This window comes from Amblyomma maculatum, chromosome 4, assembly GCF_055883805.1.
Source record: "Amblyomma maculatum isolate TAMU_Amacu chromosome 4, ASM5588380v1, whole genome shotgun sequence".
Taxonomy (NCBI): Eukaryota; Metazoa; Arthropoda; class Arachnida; order Ixodida; family Ixodidae; genus Amblyomma; species Amblyomma maculatum.
In genome coordinates this window covers 122,894,149-122,911,930 of record NC_139347.1, presented here as the reverse complement: position 1 = coordinate 122,911,930, position 17,782 = coordinate 122,894,149, and positions in this window count along the sequence as shown.

Sequence of the window (17,782 nt, the reverse complement as noted above, 5' to 3'; positions counted from 1 at the left end):
TATCTACGCAAACATCCCACCACCTATGCCCGCAGTTTCAAGCGCATCAGAGATGGGTTCATGGCCACGATGTCGTAGGCACCTTTGACATCATAGAAGAGTGCCACGCACATATGTTTTATTCGTTTCTGTTGTTGAACCTCGGACACGAAATCAACGACGTTGTCAGTAAAGCAGCGACCCTGCCGAAAGCTAGCCTTTTCTTTGGGGGATATTGCACTGTGCTCGTGTACCATTCACGGCGCGTCAAAACCATTATTTCCATGACCTTACCCCCGCAACTGGCCAAAGCTATTGGCCTGTAGGACTTGAGCTCGAGCGGAAAGTTTCCTATTTTTCGTAGGGGAATCAGTCCTGTGGACCAACACAATCGGGCCAAGAGTGATTATAATGCTTGAGGAGCTCTTCTCTCGCGTCGTTGCCAAGATGGGACTGCGCAGCGTGTGTGATTCCATCTGGCCCTGTGAAGACGAACTCGACTTGCAAGAGCAGAGTCGAGTTCCTCGCAAAGTAAAATCACATATCTGTGGCTGATTTCGTGATGCAGGAGGAATACGCTGAGAAACCGAGGTATGAAGTAAGATTAACCGGCCAAGAAGACGCACACAGGAAAAATCGACACAGAAAGAAAGAGGCTGGACTACCAACTGATTTATTAGCAAGAACGGGGCTCAAATATATATAGGCGCTCAGTCACATGACCTTTCCACAATCGCCATCACATCCTTCCGTCGTGGAACCACAATTCACTTCCATCGTAACTCCTTTATCGTACCTACGCTTACCCAGTAATCACAACGTACATATAAAACTATAAAACAACACTATCTATGCAAAGCTGCGTCTGAAGGAACTAAAGTCATAAGTCAGTTCACTGTAAAGAGTGCAGGTGTGAGCCAGTGCTTGACGGCATTAAGATCCTCGCCAGAAGTCGCGACAAAATAGCGCGTGAAGTTCTTGAAGCATTTATGATAACACAGAAAGGAGATGCATGCTGTAGTGATTGTTCTGTTGCTTTGCGAAGTAAGGAAATCAGGTTCATTCAATCTGTTTTGTAATCACCTGTTTGTAATCACATGTATGTTTGTATTGTGTATGACTTTAGTTCCTTCAGACGCAGCTTTGCATAGATAGTGTTGTTTTATAGTTTTATATGTACGTTGTGATTACTGGGTAAGCGTAGGTACGATAAAGGAGTTACGATGGAAGTGAATTGTGGTTCCACGACGGAAGGATGTGATGGCGATTGTGGAAAGGTCATGTGACTGAGCGCCTATATATATTTGAGCCCCGTTCTTGCTAATAAATCAGTTGGTAGTCCAGCCTCTTTCTTTCTGTGTCGATTTTTCCTGTGTGCGTCTTCTTGGCCGGTTAATCTTACTTCATGCAATGCACCAACATAGCCCAACAACGTGTTTTATTGAAACCGAGGTAGTCGTCGAATCTGCAACATTCTTACAGAAGTCAGTTGCTACCTCAATCTGTTCGTGATCTTGCTATGCAGCAAAAACACTAAATGGCTGCCCTTGCTGTGGCGACGTGCAAAAGCCCCGCACAGTCCGCCAGGTGAAGGGCATGGGCTTTCGGAAATCCAAGTGGTGGCAGAAAGATATCCAGCGCTGATCCGTCAGTCTATTTATTCTTCACGTAATTTGTTTTCGCGTAAGTCTAGCCGCTCTAAGATCAGTTGAGCAACTGGTTCGTATGTATCGTCTTTCTGCTCGCTGCCAAAGAGAACGTAAGCGTTCTAATTCGATGTCAAAGTAACTGCGTATTTTAGATGAGGAGATGTGTTTACTTGCGATAGTCATAGCAATTTGCTGTGGTCTCCTCTAACCTGCCAGTAAAGGCTTCTTTAGATGTCTCCTCCATATGTTTTTGAAATACGGTCCAGTAGATGTTCTTGTGCTTAGCTGGGGCAGACGCACAAGGTTAATTTATTTTGGGTTAAGTAAAGATGTGGTCACTCCCACGAGTCTCCACATCACAAAACCATTAAACAGAGCGATGCAAGAACCGAGAAACTTATGTGAGGTCCAGGCAACTGCTGTAGGAACAGCCGCGTAGGTAAGTCGGACTGCCATCATTCATTATATATAGGTCACTGTCGGAAGAAAGTAAGGCCACATTGCTTCCTTTGGCATTGAGTTTGGTACTTCTCCATAGTAAGTTATGGTGTTAAAATCATCAGTAATGATCCAAGGAGACCGGGTTGCCTCCATTATGGTCTTTAGCTTTGCGCAGTCCAATTGTGAGAACAGAAACACATATGCTGCGATCAGTGTGAATTTTAACGTTTTCGTCTTCACCATGAAACACACGTACTGATTTTCATGGTGAGGTGGGACTAGCCAGCAAACGTACATGTCAGTGCGGATGTACACCAGCACTTTGCTGCGCTCTCTGCATGTTGGAACGAAAAAGGGTTCTCACCCGGAAAGCCTGACGGCGTTAGTTATGTTAGGCTTACAGATGACCGTTATCGGGAAGTAGTTTGTGAAGACGTATTGTCGAAAACTTGAGATTCGCGACTTCAGGTGTTTTGAGTTCCACTGGAACAGCGTGGCGCCTCAGACTTCCCCCACGAAACGTGGGAAGTTTGCTAGCCATTGTAGGTTAGCGATCTTGATGTGCTCGACCGAGGGAGTCCAGCACCACTAAGGCGCTTCGAGCAGTTGGGGATTGCAGAGCCTATAGTAGAGGTCGAATGGCGTTGGCCACCGTCCTTAAGATCACAAGGGTTAGGCGATCTTGCTCCGGTAGCCCGTCCATAGTGGTTGGTGGGCTGAATTATGGAAGCTTTCGACGTGGTGCCTCAGGATGATTTAATGCTGGAAGTGCGTGTCAAGAATCCGACCCTGATGCAACCTGTTTTACCTGGGCGTCATGGTCCATAGTGCTCGGACTGGTCAGACCGGGAAGAGGTGGAATCGGAAGAAGGCGAAGTGAAGGCGCGAGCTGCACGATTGCGCGGCTATCATTGTCAGCGGCCTCTCTGGAATTTCTCTTGCGTCGGTTACGTCTTCTGCAAATAACTGCAGCGGCTTCGCGGTGCGTATAACTGTCTCGAACCATTTGCTTTAGGACAGCCCGCTCATGTTTTATCCGCGACCAATCTCGAGAAGAGGCGCCATGAGGACCCTTATACCGCGAACTCCGCAAACCCTGCGCGGTACATGACTCAGTGTCATTCCGTTCGAGACAGCGGGAGCACACCCTCGCGTTGCTGCAGACTCCGCTAACGTGGCTCAGCTTCTTACATTTCTGACATTGTAGGGGCTTTGGTATGAATGCCATAAAGCGAGACGTAAGGGGCCTACCTTCACGTGTGATGGAAGGCTGTCGCCTTTTAAGGTAACCTTGACAAAGCGAGAATTTCCAATTCGTGACACCCGAAGAATGACGGTACCATCTTTTTGTGGCTTCACGAGTAGGGCAGATTATCTTTCGTGATAGCCTCTTCGACGTCATAGTTGACGCCGGAAGAAGACTCTTCGCGCAGCGCGGGATAATTGTGTCTACTGGTATGTCTCCAAATTCTGTGATGGGCAGCAGTGATTCGAGCGCAGATGTGTAGTGGACGTCAACTGCAACAACGTTTTTGTGCGAGTTCACCTGAATATCGTTAATTTCTATAGACACGAGGGCTTCACGTTGCATGGAGACAGCCTGCCTGTTTATAGCCGCCTCATGTTATCAGATCGGTGCACAGGCAGGATTAATATAGTATGCCTCCGTTCTTGACCATTTGTCTTCAACGTGGACTCACTTGATGACTAAGCGGCTTTTAGTAATTGTCTTTTGGTCCTTCGGCTGAGGTAGGTCTCAAATTAGCCTTCACTACTATCCTCACTGAAAATACAATGTGGTATCATCGCTGACAGAGACAGAGTCATTCGTAAGGCTGCAACGCTTCCTCGAAGAACTCGAGGGAGCCGTTAGTCTGGTAAGATGTCCAGGAGAATCCAGGTCCAGCGTCGTATGACGAGGGACGGCGTCCCCCGACACACACGCAAAAACATCTAAAAACCCAGGACAAAGATAGAAAGCGTATGTAGTATTTTTTTTTTTAATTTACGAGAAATCCCTTGCATGTAACGGGCGATTAATAGCGGTCTCCTCTGTATAAAATGCCCTTCTTTGAGCCCGACAAATTCTGTAAACAGCCAAATATTTTTCTCCACAATGCGGGCTTAGATCAAAATATGAAACATATTCATATTTTAGTCTTCCCACTCGTTCTCTTGGAAGTCCACTTCTCGTTTTTCCATTAGCAGAAGAACGCATTCATGGTTCGAACGTTATTTCGTTCTAAGAGCTCGACAGTTAGTTTCCACTGCGGTTATAAAAACTATCACCCAATTTCCATATGCCTATCCTCTAGTCTTTTTCTTGATTACCTTACCATCAATGCCACCAATAAAAGCATACTATTTTTTCCGTTAATGACTGCCGCTTCTACCTGCAGCAGCTGAGATAATATTATTTCGTCTACATTTTCATGTCGAGTAACTTTAAAATTGTTAGAAAGAAGCCATTTACATATCTCAAAAAGTATATATTTAAACTTTAAAGGTTAGCTACCTTAAAACACCTGGTATATACTTCATTTTGTGTTACCAGGGTCTCTAATACGCTTTGCTTGCTCCTTCTTCCCCGACAGGTCCATTCGGCATGTATGTATACGTTGGATATCCAAACGCCTACAGCTTCATCTCCAACCACATTAGCAACGAGATTGGAGGTATATTCGTGACGGTAAGTAACCCGCTTAGAAGCTAAGTACGTTTACATGAATATTTAATAACTAAGCAATGTTTTCTTATTCAAAGCAAATTGACTATTTTGCTTTTGTTGCAAGTCATATTATGACTAAGGTTTGGCAATTTTCGCCCTTCAGATAACTTTTTCTTAGGACAAGGAAGACTTTTATTATAAATTTCATTGGCTGATAGATACCCCATTTGACCGGACAGTTATGAATGCTTCGAAAAGCAGAACAGCCATTGCTGGATTTCGAGATCAGCGAACATTAGCTGTAGCGCTGACGCTGGTCAAGAGCAAGGGTATAGTGCTCTAGAAGAATAGGCAGTGCGTCCACAGCGCCGTGAAATACATCGGGGCAAGGGGCCGCTTTTGCGATGACGGAGGCGCCGCAGTGAAGAGGGCATCACCAGCAACTGGTGTGTCAGCCATCCGGGCGCTCGCGTATGCGTGCTGGGCGGCGGGGCGGATACCGCGCACACTGTACGTTCTTGTTTACTTGTGCGTCATCCGGAGCTGTTAGCGACAGCATTTTACAAATATGCCGGTTAACGGGGCTCTGTACTGTTCGCAATCATCTAATTTATTTTCCATTTTGGCCGTTGACAAGACCTTGGGGAAGCAACACGAAAGGAGCTGGGCTCCGAAGGAAACAGCTTGGGTGACGGTCGTAAGAATTCCGACTCGGACAGCTCTGTTCACTCGCCGTACAGCTTGCTTTAGCATTCCTAAAGCACCTAATTCACGTTTCGGAATGTGCATATTTTGAAAAGTGGGCAGAGTGAAGACAGGATGTATGAAGAAGTCTAACATGCAACACGCGCGTTCGAGCGCTGACTAAAGCTGGTCATCTGTAACCCCATTATCAAAGCAGTCCAAAATGGTATATACCGTTGTTTCACACGCAAATGCATGCCGGCTATATACTGCGTCACCTGAAGCAAAAGAAATGTCGGCATTCAGTTCAAATGAAGTAAATCTGGACTACGTTCCACTGGAGGTAGAGATGATAAGGACATGGAAAACTAACGACACACGATGGAAACCTGGCTATTTAATAACAGAACACAGCGTTTCAGGAAAGGTGCAAGATGTAGAAGATAAAGGTTGCACAGAAAAAAAAAATACATGCCGCCTAACTTGCACGGAGGGGGAAAGGTTATGGTGGGAGGTGCGCGGTGCCGTGAAGAGAGCGAATTTGCGTGTGGTACGGCAAACGCACGACGGAAAAGAAAGCGGGCAAATAAATACGAAGGAAAATTGAGATATAGAAAAGGCAATAAAAAGTGGAAACAACTGAGCTTAAGAACCAAATCAAGACCTGGGAAGAGGAAAGCAGTGCACAAACAGGCTACAAGCGGGAATGCAATCGAATGCATATAAAGATATAAGCATCGAAATTAGGAGGCAACAACTTTGTGAACTGTACACTTATCTGAGAACAATTTTTTTTCTTTCAATAAGCTAGAATTTCGCGTAACGAGTATCTTTTAATACCCGTGCAGATATGCACGTCTCCCGAAGACATTAAATCTCAAGGCGTTATAGTTAGTCGCTAACTTAATTGTTCCAGAGAACGTTTCCATTCTACGCAATTCTTATGCTGCGTGCTCAAGCGTCCGGTAGCATGCAGGCCATCATTTCCTTCAGAAAATCACTCTAGTCATGTTGTGGTGCACGCACAAAAACAATAGCTTAAAAAAAGAACTACGGAAAGATAGAGGACGCATAGGCTATAGTATGCGCGTAATTCGCTTTCGCTAGATTATCATTATAACGTAAAAATACTTACTTTATGGTGGGATATGACGCTATTAACATTCTGCGAAAGAGAGGTTGTGTTTCTCACTACGAACAAAAGCTGTCCCACAGGCTCGAAGCTTAGTCACAATTTACCCAACAATTTGACCCAGGTGGTCCTTCTGAACGCCTTTGCACTTCAAATTTAGCAACCTTCCTGTAAAGTGTCGAGGTTCCAAAATTTGATCTGCTTGGAGCCGCAGAAAGCTCAATTTAAGTAATGAAATTTCATATTCTTTCGCTGCTCGCGTTTTGCAAAATCAGCCAACCACAACAACAGTCCCCAAAGAAAAAAAACAATTAAATTTCTTTGGAAGTATTTCACAAGTAATATCAACCCTGGTACCGTAATTAGTTCTGAAAGTAGTAGTCGGCAAGTAGTCCAGTTATAGTTTTGTAAGCAGTTGTTATGTGGAGAGTAATTGAAAGGCAAGCAATCCAGTCATTTATTCCTATTTCGCATCACACACGGGAAGAATAAACACGCATTAGTGTTTCAGCCTTATATTAATTGCTTCCTTATTAGGTGCTCGTCGATCAACGCTTTAGCATTTTTCTGTTTTTTTCTCGATGCGCGCCAAGAACTGCGTCATATGCGTGCCAAGACAACGCACAAATATAAGTGCTTCTTTTCTTCTCTGCACATCTACCATTTGATTCTAGTAAACCGTCCGCACTAAATGCCCACTATGAACGAATTTTCTCGTGTGTGAGTGGTTTAATTTTTCATATTTTAGCTGAAGCATTGCCCTACCCGTAGTTGACTTTTTTTTTGCATGTGTGTAGCTGGTTCACCCTTTTGTGAGCTGCACGTAAATAGTCCGCGATATATGTATTGGTTAATCACTGTACAAAGAATAAATCCCTAAGTGGCGTATAGGTTCGTTTCTTTTTTTTTTTTTTTTTCTGCTGGTAACTAGTGCAGGGCTTTAAAGCAGTACGGCTATGAATAAATGTTTTGCTCGCACACTGTATTTGTCACTTGGATAAGCGGTGATTACGGCATAGAAAGAACACCGATTAAGGAGATATACAGATTACTGGCGATTGAAGATAAGCGTTCGTTATATATATATATATATATACATATATATATATATATATATATATATATATATATATATATATATATATATATATATATATATATATATATATATATATATATATATATATATAGAGAGAGAGAGAGAGAGAGAGAGAGAGATAAGCGCAAGCTGCAAAATATTGGCAGGTGTTCGTAGATAAGGTTCGTAAAAATAAGATGTTCGTCAAGAACGTCACAAAGGACAAGCTTTGATTCACACATCTATACAGTTTTTCGCCGCCTGTTATTAGCGCTCCTCGGCAGCAGCCTTCATTTACTTACGGGAAGAACGAATACAAAACATGTCACCTCATTAAAGACTATACGTATAAATCTCTCATATCGACAATTTCTGGCTGTCCGCACTAAGAAGAAACATTGAAAAAGTTACAAATAGCGACTCAAGCATCGCGCGCTGCTCAGAAGGATTACCATCATTCTCTATGGGAGTACCCAAGCGTGTAAGGCGTCTCCAGAGACGTAAATGAATTGCTGGGATCAATTTAAGCACCTGAGATACGTAGCCTCTTTATTGAACATTGCATTAATTACGTAGCGTGTGAAAATAACTCCAAAGAGAACCGCGCCGCTCTCCTGTACAATCGCTGTCCCCGCTGCCGCCCCGAGCCGAGCGGCGAACGTAGCACCCCTATTGCACGTCACGCCCTATGGCGGAGGTCGGTGGCTATCATTGCAAACGCGGCCCGCTCTCCGGCGCCGGTCGTTACACTGCCCAATATTCTAGAGTACTATAGCAAGGGTATTCATTGTGTGTTATAGCGCGCTCCTTTGGAATGCCATGACTGGGCAGCAAAACGCAGATAATTGCGTGCAAAAGAACATCGTTATCTTAATATAGGGACCCGGTTTATGCGGTGCAGTGCATTTGAGTTGTTGAGAGCAGCTTCTGCATTATAATTGGGAAGAGCCCCTGTCATAAATAGTGCCTCAGACGGGGCTCATTTTGTTTTACCCTCAAAAGTCCGGCGAAGCCTCTCCTTCATCTATAATAGCGCTTAAAGTGTTATTCACATATATTTATTCATTAAAGGCTAGGAAATTATGCACAGAATAACTGGGGTATATTGCTTAAACGGCATTCCGGATTTCCTATACAAATGCAATCATATTTTAAAGACACAATATAGTGTAGGAAAGTGAAGCCAAGCTGCGCACTGTTACGGTACTCTAGAAAAACATGCTGTGATGGCTTCTGCCTCAAACAAGATGACAATCTGGATTAAGGGTTGTGGACAGAGTGTGCATTTGAGTGTTTGCTTTGCTGTGAAAAAAAAAAATAGAAATAGGTTTTGAGGGAAAAAAAGAAGCAGTATTTGCCACATCTCTCGGTGGACGCCGGAACAGCTTTCTAATGCATCTGGATTAACCAGTTCTAGAACGGTACCATTTATGTATACTTTTTGCCGGTACTGAAGGACAATGTGCCACTAAAAAGAACGCAACATCAGAGCGATGGAAATTAAGTGTCCGAGTCAATGAAAAATCTAAACTCCTTAGTACAAGCTCTCACTAGGACTACGCATGCATTTTCATTGGGCAGCCACTGACAGAGATTTAATATCAGCCCGCACCTACTGACGCAACAGTTTAGGATGTGCCAACTTACCTGTGTTCATAGCGTCATTTAGCTATATTGAGATACTTTTGCAGCAGAATGTACGACAGTGTTTATATATTACTTGATGCCGCAGACTGATCCAGCTACGAGAAAAAGTAATTATGTTTAACAAAAGAACAGGGAGTAGTTTTTGTGGCACGTAGCTGTGAACACCTCAACCAATCCGCGATTTAATTAATGGAATGAGAATTGAGGCCTATGGCTGATCGTAATTGGGGCTCTGTCCCAGAACACCCCGCTGTTATGAGACAGTTCTTCATGAGATTTATGCCTGCTATGACTTATGCTGTGTCAGTTTTATTCGAGCCACGCTAAGATGACGTGCCTCTGAAGCCCGGACAACACCTAGGAAAGCATGTGCCTCCCTTTTTTGTAACGGGAGTGGTGGTGGTGGTGGTAAACTTTATTTGAACCATTTACGGGGCTCTATGAGTGTGGGGAAGGGGATAGGGTGCACAGGATGGTGGCAGGCCCTCGAGGCGCTCTAGGTGACTGGGCCCATTTGGGCCGCTGCGACCTTCAAGGCTCAGTCCACGATGCGGAGCTGTAGCTCCGGCCGTGAGCTGCGCAAAGCGGCCTCCCATTTCTCCTCGGAATTTACTTCATTAAATGAGGGGTGAGAATTGTCAAGGGAAATGTGATAGGTGTGCTGAAATCAGCTGTAATATATGGGCATAATATACAGTTAGGGGATTTTCCCTCGATGTATGAGGGAAAGAAATAAAGGGAATTCATTGCTTCGGTTTGAAGCCGGCGCAAGGCCACCTGTTCTGTTTTGAGGAGGAGAGTGGTAGACTTTGCGAGACTTTCTATATTGCATAGTCATATCGTGAAGATGTGGTCCCTTGCACTGCGGAATGAGGGCTGGCCGCCCCCTGACGACAGCCCGCTCTTGTTCGTGGGCGGCTGTGTTGCCCGGATGTCCGCAGTGCGCTGGAACCCAGAGTAGGGTGATGCGGCGATAGGGAGGGGGAGCAGGCTGCAGATAACTAGCGTCTGGGGCTTGGACTGCCCTTTTTGAAAAAGTTTGGATAGCTATTTTTTCATCGGTGAAAATATATTTCGTGAGGAGTCAGTAATCGCAAGAGCTATTTGTGTCTCTTCCGCTTCAATGGGCTGAAGTCGATTTCTGAATGGTGGCACAGGTAACTTGTGAGCATTGTCCGTCACTGCAGCCATGATTGTGGACTGCTGAGGATATTCACCTGCATTTACATAGACAGCAGAGATGGAGGGGGTATTGCTTTTGAAATGCCTTAGCACTAGCAATGCATCGATGGTAATTGTGCTCCGGACGATTCTTTTTGGGAGTGGCGGGATATAAATATTTGCGCTAATGGTTTCGGGAGGGGAATACATGATGGTGTTTTGACTAGAGAGGTGAATTTGCAGTCAGTTTAAGAGCTGCTCCCCGGTTTTCGTCTCAGAGAGTAGTTGTTATTGGCCCATTAGTGTGCCTCCACTGGGTCTTGTAGGGTTTATGCACACCCAATTGAAGAAGATTGGAGGTGGCAGTGATTTAGGGCGGAAGAAGTGTCGTTTTATATGCGTTCCGATACGATTGTTGACCTGCTCGGTCTCTGATGGGCAGATGTAGAGGTATAGGGTAGGAAATAGGTAATGCTGCAGAAGACCTGGGTGCGTGACATTCGGCTAACAATCGAGCATTTCATTTTGGAACCCTTTTGGAATTTGTGGAATGCGCCGCGGAGAGGAAGAGCTCGTGTGAAGGGTGGAGCATCAGGGCTTCTTCCGGACTCGGCCAGCACAGCCCAGCGCACCCGCGCCGCGCGGTTATGCGCATACGCGGGAACCGAAGAGGAGCAGCTGGTGGACCGTCGCAGCGGGGGCCGCGATCCCCCACCACTTTAAGAGCCGCGGTTGCCGTCATGCGGATTCTACTTGCTAGGTAGGCGCAAAAGTGCGCCTGCGCAGCTGCGTTTATAAACGGAGGCAAATAGACGTGGCCGCAGCAGAGAATATTTGAATTGAGAAGGAGAGTGGGCCGCTGCTCAGCGGCGATATCGACAGGAGAGGCACAGGTCCTCGAATCCAGTAGCTGTCGCCCAGAAATTAGCCCTTCAGCAGAGAAAGGGTGAATACCTGAACGTTAAGCGAGCAGCAGAGATGGCTGAACACAAAGAAGACCGTCTGGCTAAGCGAAGACGCCAGCATGAAGAGCCTAATCGGGGCGCATAGCCGTTCGAACGCTGCTATGCATTAGATCGCTAAAATATATCTTAACTTATGTGTGCTCACACCGACAGCTAACCAAAGCTGAAGTCCGTGTGTTTAAAGAGACTGGTAGTGCACCGCGATTTCAGTCTTTCCCAATGACTGGCTATAGCTTGGTCGCTGACGGCAGTCGTCTCGACCCTAATAAGAAAGCCGAAGTCTGCACCTACGTGAGACAAGGCGTCGCTGCTGTCAGACACATTCCTTCGGTCGCAGTGTACAATGGAGTAGCCTGCGGTGTTAAACGTTTTGAGAGTAGTATTATATACAAGTGGTTTACTTGGCACCAAAAATATCTGTCTAACATACGATTATTCTGGTTGCCACCTGCGTTCCAGCTTACGGCACGGTTTCAGAGTTGTGCCTGACTATGGGGGACTTCAACCGAGAGGAGGACTCGTTTAGTCATTATATGAAACAGAAATTGAACTTTATTTTGGAAACAGACCGCAGCGTCCCGACCAGACAGTGGAGGACTGCCATCAATCTCAAATATGAAATAAAACCTCTACATTCATTATTCTACATTCAATCGAAACGGCCGCGTGTTACACTACTGTTACAATACTGATCTGTGCATGTAGTAAAAAAACCATGTGTGACTCCAATTGTCTCGTCATTGGTAATCAATATAAGCACAACAATAGGCACGGCAGCATGCCAAAACAAGAGAAAGGCAGCTCTCGATACGACGCTGATGAACTACAAGAATGATTGATAACCTGGGCAGGAAAAGTAGAAAAGTAGGCTTGAAAATCAATGTGCAAAATATTAAGGTAATTTTCAACAGCCCCGGGACGGAACAGCAGTTTATATTAGGTAGCGAAGCACTGGAAGAAGTCAGCGAATATGGCTACTTAGGACAGGTAGTAACCGCAGATCCAGACCATGAAAAGGAAATAACAAGAAGAATAAGATTGGGACAGAGCGCATTTGGCAAGCACTCGCATATTATGACTAGCAGCTTACCGGAATCGATCAAGAGGAAAGCGTACACTAGTTGCATCTTACCTGTACTAACCTATGGGGCTGAAACGTGGAGGCTAATGAGTAGGGTTCTAATAACTTTAGGACAATGCAGAGGGCTATGAAACGAAAATTAGTAGGGGTAACGTCAAAAGATAGGAAGCGTGCAGAGTGGGTTAGAGAAATAACTCACGTTACTGAGATTATAGCGTAAATCAAGGAGAAGAAATGGGCACGGACCGGAAATGTAGTGCGAAGAGAGGATAAATGATGATCGCGTAGCAGGGGGCGGCAGAAAGTTAGTTGGGGGGGGAGGTCAAGAAGTTCTCAGGGGTCAAGCTAGCACAGTATCGTTAATTGGAGGAATATGGGAGAAGCCTTCATCCTGCAGTGAGTATAGTCAGGCTGATGATAATGATCATAATAATATGGCGAGTTCAATAGACACACACTGAACATCCAAGACGATGTAATGTGTTTGCTGATATTTACAGGTTTAAATTTTTGGCGGATTTCTTCACGGAAGAACATGTTGCGCTTCTTTGGTGGCGCCGGCAGCATGTCTCCTAGCTTCTTCTTTTGGGGTATCACCAGAGCAGGAGTCGGTACTAGCATTCCCCATATTGCATCCCACTACACTTACTGACGATTGCGACACATTGAGCAGTAGCGGTAAAGTTAGGAATTGAAAGACCCCAGATGCAGCAAAAAAAAGGCAAAGTTAAATTTGCGCTGATGGGCGCCAATGATTTCATGGAGCTCACTCAACCCTTATCTCACTTGCCTCACTGTGGACTGGTCAATATAGCTAACCTGTTGTCATATTGGATGGCATATATGACATCCATATTCTGACACTGTAAATTTCATTACACCAATATTTTTTTACCAAATGAAAATGACATCTAAAGGTCTAGCCGAAGAGTTGCCATTATCCGCTCAGTATAATAAAGCGAAAGCATTCATACACTCACTACCATGGACAAAGAACCTAGTCCGATCTTGTGTCCTCCCTATGATTAGCTGAGCTGTTTCGTGGTATTGCAACCATGCCGCCTCACGCGGGGAACTGAAACTAAGTCCAATGTTGAGCCTCGAACGCGCGAGTCGGAATTGACTGCCCTGATGGGGCTGGTGCAGGTGGGTCACCGCTGCTTGCGGCGGGGGCTGGCCTGGCACCGAATTTTTATCTGTTGTAGGCCGTCATTGCACACGCCACCGTTGGTGATGGACGACGGCTGTTGTTGCGGCGGGCGTCTTTCTTTCCCTCTGCTTTTCTTTCTTCTCTATATATCGCACAGCACACGAAACGAAGAGGCGTCGTGTGCTGTGCGATGTCAGCGCACGTTAAAGATCCCCAGGTGGTCGAAATTACTCCGTAGCCCTCCACTACGGCTCCTCTTTCTCTCTTTCCACTTTCACTCCCTTCTTCCTCCCTTCCCTTACGGCGCGGTTGCGGTGTCCACAGAAAACAAGTGAGACAGTTACCGCGCCTTTCCCTTCCTATAAATAAATCAGTTTTTTTTTCTCTTCTATCTGCACTAGGCAGCGGAGGTGCCTCAGCTTCAGAGCCAGTAGCAGGCCCGTGCATTTTCTTTTCTTTCTTCCTACAGCCACAACAACTCCCCGACGTGCCTTTAAAGTTCGCCTGCCAGCACAGAAAGTGAAGCAGTATATGACAAACTATATAGTGACCGTTAGCGCTTGCACTGCGTTCACATTAAAACCCAAACGGCACAGATTCGAACCGGTTGTGTTCGAACCGGAGTACCAAGGTTCAGAAGTTGAGTTCATTACCATTGAGCCATCATATAAGGTGCTTTTGCTTGTTTGACCAAGGTTTAAGAAGATTGAATCTTTATCCTTTATCTCCTTCCAAAACGATACGGCAGTTCTAGAAAGCAACGTTTATGCTAGCTAACGCTGCTTAGCGGGGATGGAAGCCGTGTCAGAGCTCTTTGCTTCTAAACTTTGAGCTGAATATGCACTGCAACGCATAGTAGCTCAAGCAGACTACGATAACGTGTCCCTGAACATAAACTTGTATAGGATGTCCGTGGTGATGAGCGCGAAACACTTCAAAAAAACGTTTAACGGGAGCACAATTTTTTTCCATTGCATTTAAACGTGGCTGCTTCAACGCTTTATTTCAAAAGAGTGTGTAAGCATTGCTTCCATCTTTTTCGTTCTTTTTTTAGTCGATTCATGACTATGTGAACGTGGCCCAGGTCGTTCCCGGAGCATTCATCAGCTGCATTGGCGAATACGTCGACCCGGATGCGTGAGAACATTACCTATATATGTGCTCCTATTGTGCTTTTTCTCTCTGAAAATTGTCAAGAGTTATTAGATTTTGACAGAACTGTCCATTTCATTCTGCAATATTTTCAGTAAAATCATTTGTGTTCTCCCAAGAAAACATTATTTTTTAGCTGGGCGCCTTATAGCTTTCAAGACACTTTACCTGGTGCGACGCAACGCTGATAAGAAACTCGCGTTTAAAAAAAATGTGTTTTTTTTTTCCATAAGAATCACCGGGGTGGTGCAGTGGTAAGACGCCCGACTACTGTGCCGGAGTTCCCGGGTTCGAACCCGACCGCGGCGGCTGCGTTTCGATGGAGGCGAAACGAAGTGGCGTGCTTGTGCTGTGCGATGTCAGCGCATGTTAAAGATCACCAGGTGGTCGAAATTATTCCGTAGCCCTCCACTACGGCTCTTCTTTCTTTATTTCCACTTTCATTCCCACCTTCCTCCCGTCCCTTGCGGCGCGGGTCGGGCGTCCACAGAGCTAATGTGACAGTTACTGCACCTTTCTCTTCCTGTGAACCAATTATTATTATTATTATTAATCGGAACGAACATGCCTGACAACATAAAAAGTATGAAGACGCTCTATGTTCGCCATCCGTCTTGTTCCATGACGCAAAATTTGTGTTGATGCAGGAGGCGGTACAAAATATCGTTTTTCACCTTTTTTAAATTTTTAGAAAACAATTTTGGCACTATGGTGGGGCTTATTAAGCGCAACCTACATATTTTTCAAAGTAATATAAACAGAACAGTATATTCGTTTGTAAGCCTATAAAAATACCGGTAATTTGCACCCCAATAATATCGGAGGGTCAAAGGCTTAGACTAGACAGATTTTTATTACCTTCTTTCAATTCGGAATTGCAGTTTTAAAAATTAATGTGTTACTTAGTAGCAGTGAGTCTGCGAAAACTAATTTAAAACCGAAACTCTTTAGGCGTTTTTCAGCGAGGGTGTGAAGAAGTGCGCTACTGGTGTGAGTTAAGACCCTTTCTTACGCAATTGCTATTTTGTGACTCAAGCTCGCGCCATGCATTTATTACGCCGGTGAAGAAGCATCTGGCAATATTTTCATGTGGTGGTGACAGTGTGGTAGACGATAACAGAACATAGATGTGTAGCACTGATATTAGCATTCCATTTGGCCGAATTTTAGCCGCCAAAGAAAAAATTGCCCACGATTACGTTACTTCCTAATGCGAAATTTGAGCGCAGCTCATCACCTGTTTCATCTTTTCGATAAATTGAGGCAAAGATTTCGAGCAAGACACGAATGTACAATTAGAGACAGCTTTTTTTTTTTTTTTCACACGTATTCCGTCAAGAAACGCTCCACTAACAGTTTTTGGCTGTCATGAAAGAAGCTTTGTGGTCGGAGAAGCGCAATTGAGTTATCGTAAGGTTGCGGGAAGCAACGCGTGGGCCCATAGGAACGTTGCGCGACGAACAGATAGCAGCGACTGACTGATGCCGCTGACGTCGCTAGCGAAAGAAGCGAGTGAGAGTGGGATGCACACACTGTGATCCGCTGATAACGAGCCGCGGCGTTTCGGCAACCCTCGCCGCCACGCATGAAGAGAGGGGGAGCTCCTCCTCCTCTTTCTGCATGACGGCGACGGTGTTGCAAGCGCGGTCGCTGCTAGCGCTGCCTCCGTCGACCCCCCCCCCCCCCCCCCCTTTCCTTTCCTCGTGCTCTTCCTTCCCTTTCCTCGTGCTCTTCGGTTGCTGCGCGCGCTTCTGCCCCCTCGTTCGCCGCTCAGTGTGCCCCCCCCCCCCCTTCTTCCTGCGAGCGTCCGGTTGCCGAAGCGCCGGCTCAAACTGGGGGCTGAAATGGGGGCGGAACTGGTTACGAGGCCGACGCCTCCGCGAAACCCAGGAACGGACGCCAAAGAGCTGCGCTCTAATAACAAGCTTTGCGGCGGCGATGGCAGCAAAAACACTCGCTGGTAGTTGAAATAAGAATTCTCGCAGCATTTGGCAGCACTGTATATAAAGTCAGTGAGCAAACATATCATACCGTACGTCCGTGCTATAGGTCATTATAAGCAAATAAATACATAAAAGGCAAACTAAAAATAGAGACTTTTAGTATAGCGTACACAGACACACTCAGAGGAATAGCGCACGACAAAAATATCGTGACGTGCACTGCACATGCGCTATACATACGGTGGCTAGATGGGTAGGTGTGCCGACCGGCAGGGCACAAAGCGTAGTTCCGCGTGCCTCCACATCATGACGACGAAACTGGCGCTGCTGTTCTTCGCCCGGTGCTCACCGGCGGATCGTCTGCTACTTGTCGCAATCGCATCGCGCGTTTTGTTAACCTCATTTTTGTGTAAAAACATTACTTATTACTTGCGTTATCAGTCAAAATAGTAGCTGAAACTGAGACTTTTGCGGTCTGGCATTAAAACAATAAACAGACGACACTAGCTACCTGTTTTCTCGTCTGTTTGCTGTCTGTCATCGTCCACATGCAAGCGCCGTAGCGGAGCAGGCGCTGCGCTTTTTGTGAGAAGTTATCGGAATGAAGACCAAAAAGGACACAACTTGTTTCGCACCCTTCTGCAAATCCGGCTACAAGTCATCGAGAAAAGGACTTAAAGTCTCGCTGTTTTCGGCGCCGCGGGATTCCGAACTGTTAAAAAGGTGGGAGCTAGCGCTCTTCATCGTGCCGACGAGGTTGAAGCCACACTCCGTTGTGTGTGAGCGGCATTTGACCAAGAGTGTATCGAACGGGATTACAAATATATGATAGAAGGCAACGTTGTTAGCCTCCCACGTTCTCACCGATTGACGAAAGATGCCGTGCCTTCTGCCCTGCCCGATGCTCCTGCTTACCTGTCAAGAAAGGTGACTGCGAAACGAAAGACGAAGAATGCACACGAAATGCTCAGAGCTTGCCAGCTTGACAACGACCACAGCAGCCTGGCGGTAGGAAAAAGTGATTCGAGGCTGATTTTCTATTTGGCAGGATA